Source organism: Poecile atricapillus, chromosome Z (genome assembly GCF_030490865.1).
Source record: "Poecile atricapillus isolate bPoeAtr1 chromosome Z, bPoeAtr1.hap1, whole genome shotgun sequence".
Classification (NCBI taxonomy): domain Eukaryota; kingdom Metazoa; phylum Chordata; class Aves; order Passeriformes; family Paridae; genus Poecile; species Poecile atricapillus.
The window spans coordinates 80,260,329-80,267,990 of NC_081289.1; the positions used below are offsets into that span (position 1 = coordinate 80,260,329).

General features: G+C 50.7%; 1 long non-coding RNA gene across 1 annotated transcript; it reads right to left on the reverse strand.

Annotated features, from left to right (window-relative positions):
* Positions 1 to 4,553: 4,553 nt before the first annotated feature.
* On the reverse strand, positions 4,554 to 6,601 carry LOC131573235 (uncharacterized). The gene is made up of 3 exons (XR_009276159.1): positions 6,235 to 6,601; positions 5,770 to 5,884; positions 4,554 to 5,425 (listed from the first exon to the last, which is right to left on the reverse strand). It is a non-coding gene; the product is annotated as an uncharacterized LOC131573235 (long non-coding RNA).
* Positions 6,602 to 7,662: the final 1,061 nt, after the last annotated feature.

A 7,662-nucleotide genomic window follows, 5' to 3' on the forward strand; every position in this document is an offset into this window, starting at 1 on the left:
TGCTCCCAGCACTGCCCAGGGCTGTGTGCTGCAAAGCCACACACAGAGCACACATTTCTGGCTGGGAGTCTCACCACCCCACCCAAGCGCTCAGACAATCCATCACGAGGTGGTGCTTTCTGGAGCCCTCTGCTGCTGCTGCCCCATATGTATGACCCAGGCAAACATTTATGGACCTAGGGTATTTCCAGAATCAAAATTTCCACTGGCAAAAATCTCTAAGTCTAGAGGGTAGCAAAGAACACCAAAAACCAAACCACTCAAAAGACAATCAAGTACTTCTATTCCACCAAGGAAGTAAATGCTCAAGATTAAGCACCTGCAAATGTCCCTCAGACAGAAAGATATTCTTACTAAGACCCGTTGCAGAATATGCATCTCTTCTGCAGTAGCCCATCAATCAGAATCCCAAATGGTTCAGAGCCTGCCGTGTTTCCTATTATTGTGGAATAAAATGGTTTGAACACTGCTATGTGTGAATTTACAGAAGACAAAAGACATCCCATCTGAGCATAAGACAATGGTAAATCCAAAAAATCCCACTCCCCACCTTGACTCTACCCTTCCTCAAGCATAAATGTACTGCAGGCACTGGGTCTGCACATTAGGAGAGAGAGAGAGACATTCTTTGGCCAACAAACATAATAATCCGCAAAAAGGTCTGTGCCAACACAGACCCTCCAGGCAACTCTGGGAAGCAGCAAGAGTTTAGAGAAATGGGATTCCTAATCCAAAGACTGAATCTGTCAAAGGAAAGGATCAGAAAGCTGCAGCTCCAGCCCATCCCCATGCACAGCTCTGGGAGCGCCTACACAGCGCACAGCAGGGCTCACAAAGCAGCAGCAGCAGCAGCAGCAGCAGCAGCAGCAGCAGCAGCAGCAGCAGCTACAGCAGCAGCTGCAGCAGTTGCAGCTGCAGCCCAGCCCTTGCTTTGCCTTGGCCTTCCAGCCCAAAAGTGGCAGAGCCCACATTTGCTGCTGGAACAGAGGCACCTCTCGCTTGCCTCTCCCTGCATGGGATACTTGGCCTTCGGTGGCAATTCTGCAAATGCTCTTCTCCTCTTCTTTCCCATCAAACAAAGCCTGTTACAACCTACAAAGCATCACCACAAATGCCCCTGCTGAGGCATTCTTACCAGGAAAAGGAATACCCAAAGTTGGCCAACCCAGGCTCAGGCCTCTCATCCTCACTAAGAGGGGGAAACTTTTTCATCCCTCTTCTTCTAGAAACCTTACTTTATGAAGAATAATTCAATAACTACATAATAATAATTCAATAAGTTCAACTGAAGCAGCTTTTGCTTCTGAGCCACGGAGCAGCATTAAAAAGCTCTCGGTCCAGCCCCTTATATTCCCATCCAGTGGGGTTACCTGAGCAGAGGGAGACTTCTCAGACAGGGATCTCCTGATCTCCCGAATCATCTTCTCCACAGCTAGGCCAAGATCCAGCGGTGGAGATTCCTCTTCCTTAAGTGCGCTCCCTGCTGAGGCCGTTGATGCTGTTGCACAGCCGGCACTGTCAGGCGGAGCGCTGGAGGATGAATTGCCCGGAGTGGCTGCAAGAATCCAAACACCTTGTGGTCAGGCTCCAGAATGTGGCTTTGGCATGCAGAGTTCTACTGCTGCCTTGGATGCAACATCACAGGAAAACCAGGCACAGAATCTTTTCGCCTTCTAGGACCCCCTTCCTAGCAGGCTTGACAATTTCTGTCTCAGAATGACAGAGCATTGTGGGAAAACACTTCCAAATTTTCATGACCTTTTGGAAAAGCAAAGCTAGAATTCTTTTCCTACCTGGTGGGTTGTAGGCTGGGGGCTGCTGCTCCCTGTGGAGCTGCTGGAAGCTGCAGGGCTGGCTCCTGACCACCTCCCGGTCGGCCGGAGGCAGCTGCTCCCCATAGAGCTCCTGGAAGTGGCTGGGGGGCCCCTCCCAGCCGAGAAACAGCGGCCGCTCCCCGTGGAGCCCGAGCAAGTCGCAGGGCGGGATTCGGAGCAGCTCCCGCTCGGCGGGCAGCGGCCGCTCGCCGTAGAGCTCCTGGAAACGGCTCGGCCCCTCGCAGCGGGCCGGCCCCGGCTGGTCCCTGTGCAGCAGGTGGAAGCCGCAGGGCGGGCGCCGGGTGAGCAGCGGCCGCTCCCTGGGGCGCTGCTGGAAGCGGCCGGGCTGGGGCCTGCGCAGCTCCCGCCAGTCCGGCAGTGTCCGCTCCCTGTGCAGCAGGAGGAAGCCACTGGGCAGGGGCCTGGGCGGCAGCGGGGGCCGCTCCTTGGGGAGCGCCTTGAAGCCACTGCGTCTCTCCCGCGCGTCCGGCAGCGGCCGCGCCCTCGGGAGCTGCCGGAAGCACCTGAGCCTGTCCCCGCCCACCGGCGGCGGCGGCCTGTTGGCCGCGGTCCGGCGCTTGATGCGGCACAGGAGCTCGGGGCAGTCGCGGCGAAAGCAGGGGTTTGTGTAGTGGAGCCACGCCCCGGCATCACCCGGCGCAGCCGCGCCAGCCCGGCCCGGCACCTTGCGGAAGCCGTAGCGGTAGAGCTGGCGCACGAAGCTGCGGAACTGAGTGGCTCTGAAGGTGTGCGGGGCTGGCCCCTGGTCGCCGCCCGGGCTGAGCAGCTCCCGCTCGAAGAGGGAGCGGTCAATGAGCAGCCCCTGGGCTTGGCTGTCCCAGCGCACGGAGAGGACGCGGGGACTATTCACAAGGAGCCACAGCTTGGCAGGGAAGCTTTTGGCGTTGAGCCCCGCGGGCAGCGGCACCTCCGCCATGGTCCCGACCTGTCTCCGACTGTTCGCCGCAACGGCCGCGCTGCAACGGCCTTGGCTGCGCTGGCGGCGCGTGGCCTGAGGGCGGCGCTGCGCTCGGCCCCGCGCGCACCCGGCGCGGCCCCGGCACGGGCCAGACTCGGCGGGGACGAGCGCGTCAGAGCCGGGGCTGCGGGCACAGCGTGGCGGCTCCGGGGACTGGCCGGACACGGCCCGGCAGGGCGTGGAGCAAAGCCTTTCTTTCTCTGCCTGCAGCCGGCCTCCTGCCTTTGCTTTGCAGCGCAACACCAAACTGCCACTGCAAGCTCAGGAGCTTTCAGAAAGGGGTCCAAAGAGAGGAATCCCATGGGAAATTCTTCCGACTTGCCCAGGATAAGTAAAATCGTTCCGTGTTCTGCATAGCTGAAGGGAGAGAAAATATATTAGACTGAGTAGCTTCACTGTTTTGGTTGGGGTTGCAAACAGAGTTGCCCACTTCAAGGCAGACAGGTCCAATGGGAGAAGGGGAGATGCTGAAATTGAACATTCTTTTTTGCCCCTTTTCCAGCCAGCTGGCTGCTTCTTTCTCACTGTCTCTGCCTGTCTTCAGCAGATTTGGCACATTTCTCTTTCTTTGGAGATAGAAGAAGCAACGGGAATGGGCAGCAATTTTGTCAGTGTTTTCACCAAAGCTAAAATCCTGCCACCAGGAAGAATGTTGCTTTATGCGTGTGATTAATCACCTACAGTTGGAGTGAACTCGGGCTGGTGTCTTCACCGAGAGGTTTTGGCATTTCTCTTTCCTCAGTACTAATTTCTTCTCTTTTTTTCTTCCTCCAGCTGGGAGAGTTGAAATGCCAAAAACCCTCCTGCAGCCAAGTCTTTTCAATGTAAACCAACAAAGGGGATCTGTGCTTAGTGTCACTTGTTCTTTTTATTTTCAATTCTCTGTTGAACTGGAAACAGTTTTTCATAGCAGGAAAAAAGATACCTATTTCTTTCACCTCTTTTAATTCACGCCCCTTTTTTATGTCTTGATATCGTTTAACCATGAGGGCCATGTGGGTATATTTGGTGGTACGGCAGAAGCTCATCCCACACGCACAGTGGGTGTTCTTTTTCCATGCAGCTTGTCTTGAGTTCCAGGTAGCCCTGCCTTCTCTTGCCCTCTTTCCAGGTCTCTTTGTGAGGAGCCCAGCCCTGTCACTTCAGCTGCTGCCCTTTGGGTGACACACTGACACAAGTACTGTTGGTCTCGTCAAATTTTGGAGTAGTCTTCTGGACTTGAGTGTTTTAAAAATGCCCTGTCATCTCTTCCTCTGTGTGCTGGCTTTCTCAGAAAAATTGAAACCCATTACCTAGAAAATCCCTTCCCAATTCATCTTAAATCACATAAAACAGAACCTGAATTATGAATGATCCACCTCGGTGGGATGGGATTTACCATTAAACACAGTGTAATAACTGGGACAAAAATTATCCCAGGAACCGAATTACAAGGACACTTCTAATGAATGGGCAAAAAGGATGTTGTAAATGGAATTAGAAGTATGAAAACTAGGTTCCTGAGTTAATAAGAGTTTAATTAAAAATGAATACAATTCAGTAAATTGAATAGTTGGGCGCTGGGGAACTTGATTCATAGATCCTGGCCCCCCCCTGGAGGCAAGATACTTTACTGTAAGAGAGAGAAAAGATACACTAAACCATAGAAATCTCATTTAAGGGTCAAAAAAGGCATTTATTAGATTATTAGAACAATGCTATGTAAAAATGTACAAATACTGTTGTGTAAGAATATACAAATATACAAGTACCAACTTAAATTATGTTAACAAAGCGTAATTTATTTCCAGCCTCTACAACAACTCACTATACATAAAAATCAATTAGATGTTTAACAATTTATTACATATTACTAAAAACATATGGCTCATGTAGAAATAATGCTTTCCCTCTCTAAATAACATTGTACAAATAGTGATCACAACTCTACTACTCCATACATGTTTAAATGGAACTAAATACACAGCTGTACACAAATACATATGGATGTGTATAACTGTAACAATCTACAGATGTACATATAGATTAAATATTACATACAATGTATATAAGCAGATATATAAAACAGACCTATCTATAAATATAAAAATATCAAGCTAAATGTCCACACAACTCCATCAATACAAATGTACAGCTATGCATCTGGATACATATATAAATAGAATTCCACACAGAAATGCCAATATACAGATAAAAATATAAAAATGCACATATCTACCTATGCAAATAGCAATATACCTATTTAAAGAGCCAAAGAACTGTAATTGCATCAACAGAAATAGATACCCACACAGCTGTATACATAGGAAATAGAATTTAACACAGCTGTAACAACATATATGTATACTTATATACACATATGTAATTATAAACATGGATGTGTATAGATCCATACATATGTATAAAGAATACATCCATAAATAGAAAAACATATATACAGAAATATTCCTATACAAATAGGAATATACATATATACATATATAAATATCCACATAATTATCCCTCTTTATGCGTAAGTCCATTCATCTTTAGACAGGGAACTCAGCCCCCCCATCTTCAAAGCCTCTCCCTTGGTCTCTTCCTCCCGTGCAGAGCAGCCAGCTCTCCTGGACAAGGACAGCAGATGGGACATCTGGGAGGCAAAGGGAACACCGAGTCATTATTGGGACCTTTCCCTTGGCAGCACCTGCCCTTCCAGCAGGGGAGGGAAAACCTCAGAGCCTCCCCAGGAGGGTTGGGAAGAACAAGCAGGCCGAGCGAGCCAGCGTGTGGCGAGCGCAGGCGCGGCGGGACTGTCCCGCAGCCCCCGGCAGCCCGGCACAGCTCCCGGGCCCTGCCGGCACAGCTGCCTTGCCCAAGGAGCGCTGAGCAGCCCCAGCACGGGCAGGGGCCGCTCCTGCCCAGCCCGGCAGCGCCCACGGCCAAAGCCCACGCCACCTTCAGCCCCGCCCGGCCTCACTGGCCCTGTGGCCTCACCCAGGCTCTCGGGGTGGCAGCAGCAGCTCCCTGTTCACTGCTCTTGCTCGTGGTCTTCAGCTTCTCCCTGCTGGCTCCTGTCAGTGTCTGGCTGGCCTCAAGGTCTTCAGGGCAGCTGTGGTAAAAGCGGAGGCTCTGGAATTGGTTCCGAGGCCTGGCAGAGCTGCAGTCCCTGACCCCTCTGTGCTCCCTGCTGGCCCCTCCATCCCCTCAGCCCCGCCGTCCTCTCGGCAAACCCCCAGCCCCCCCTTCAGTTTCTTCAGCCCCTCGCAGTCCTCTCACCCCGCTCAGTCCCTTCTGACCCGTTCTGTCCCCTCAGAGCTGGCACTCCCCTCTGCCTGTGCCACTTCCCTGTCACCTCCGTGCCACCGTCGCCCTCTGCTCCCCCACAGCCCTCAGTTCCCCCAGCAGCTCAAGGTCACCGTCCCTTCAGCATCACCGCCTCCTCGGCCCCCTCAGTCTCACCGTCGTCCTTCAGCAGCTCCTCAGGGGACAGTGCCTGGGGCCACTGGCAGCTCCCACCGCTCCAGGGACAGCCGGCGCCGGAACTGCTGCTCTGCCCATCCTGGCCCCAGCTCGGACCCAGCACAGGAAGAGGGGACAGAGGGGGCACAGGGGGAAAAACAAGAGGTGAAAAAGGCAGCTGAGGGGGAAGGAGGTTGAAATGCAGCCTAAGGCTACACAAACAGAAATCTGTCCCTCTGAACATCTGTATTCCTCTTCAAATAAAACTATATGCATTTATAAATAGAACTTTATATATATGTATATATGTATATTAATTTTACTCTAGACATATATAAATTTAAATTGGAAAAACTATAAATGTAACTATATATAAAAAATAGCACTATATATATGTATGTATAGTCTATAACTATATATATATCTACACTTAACTATACAGATCTATAAATATAGATCTTATATATAGTTATAATCTATATTATATATAAATATATAAAATAATTCAATCTATAGAAACAACATTAGAATGGATAAACATAACTATAAGCATTACTAAGTAGAACTATAGAAAGCTATACATGTAAAACAGAGGGATTCTGCCTGCCTGATGGTCACAGGCCCTCCCTCTGTCTCTTCCTGCCATGCAGGGCAGCCCTCCAGGAGACGTCCCTCAGATGGCATCTGGGAAGCAAAGGGAACACAGAGTCAATATTGGCCCCTGTGGGTGGGGCCCCATTTCCCTTGGGCAGCAATTGTCCTATCAGGGACTGGAGAAGATGGTCTGAAAGGCAGACTCTCCCTTGGGAATTTGAAGCCTGCTCTTTCAAGAACAGGGATCCTTCCAAGTTTCCAAAACTGTGTGAAGCATTCAAATATCTCAATAAAGTCTCGGTTCCACAGTGCAAATGGCACCCACGAAAGCCTGAAACGCCACAAAGAAGCCCAGAACTGCTTTTTTTCTCCGTGCTGACAGAAAGACCTCAGGCCTCGCTGCAGTGGCTGAGGCTGAAGGGTGCTGTGAGCTGAATCATGAACCAGCCCCATGATGTCAGATCTACAAACTGCCCTCTACAGTGAGCAATAGCTGCTCCAACTTGACCATCAGCTCTGACAGGACAAGTTGGTAGGGAAAGAGCTCCCTAGAAGGCCTGCAGGCTGCACCAACTTGGCCAAGGATTGGTTCCAAAGGGCTTCCTCTCTCCTCTTAGTCTCACTAATCTGGGGTCACTCAGGCTTCTCCTTTGTTACCGGATTTGTCATTTTTCAATTAATTGGCCTCTGATGTTCTACACTCTTTGTTCTTCTTGTGTCTCAGGACAGAGACCAGCAAACTGGAACTACAGTCAGCGATTTGGACTTCTGCCCTCTTTTTTCGCTCTTTTTTTCACCCCTGTTCTTACAAGAGGTGCTCAGCCGGGCCTCCCC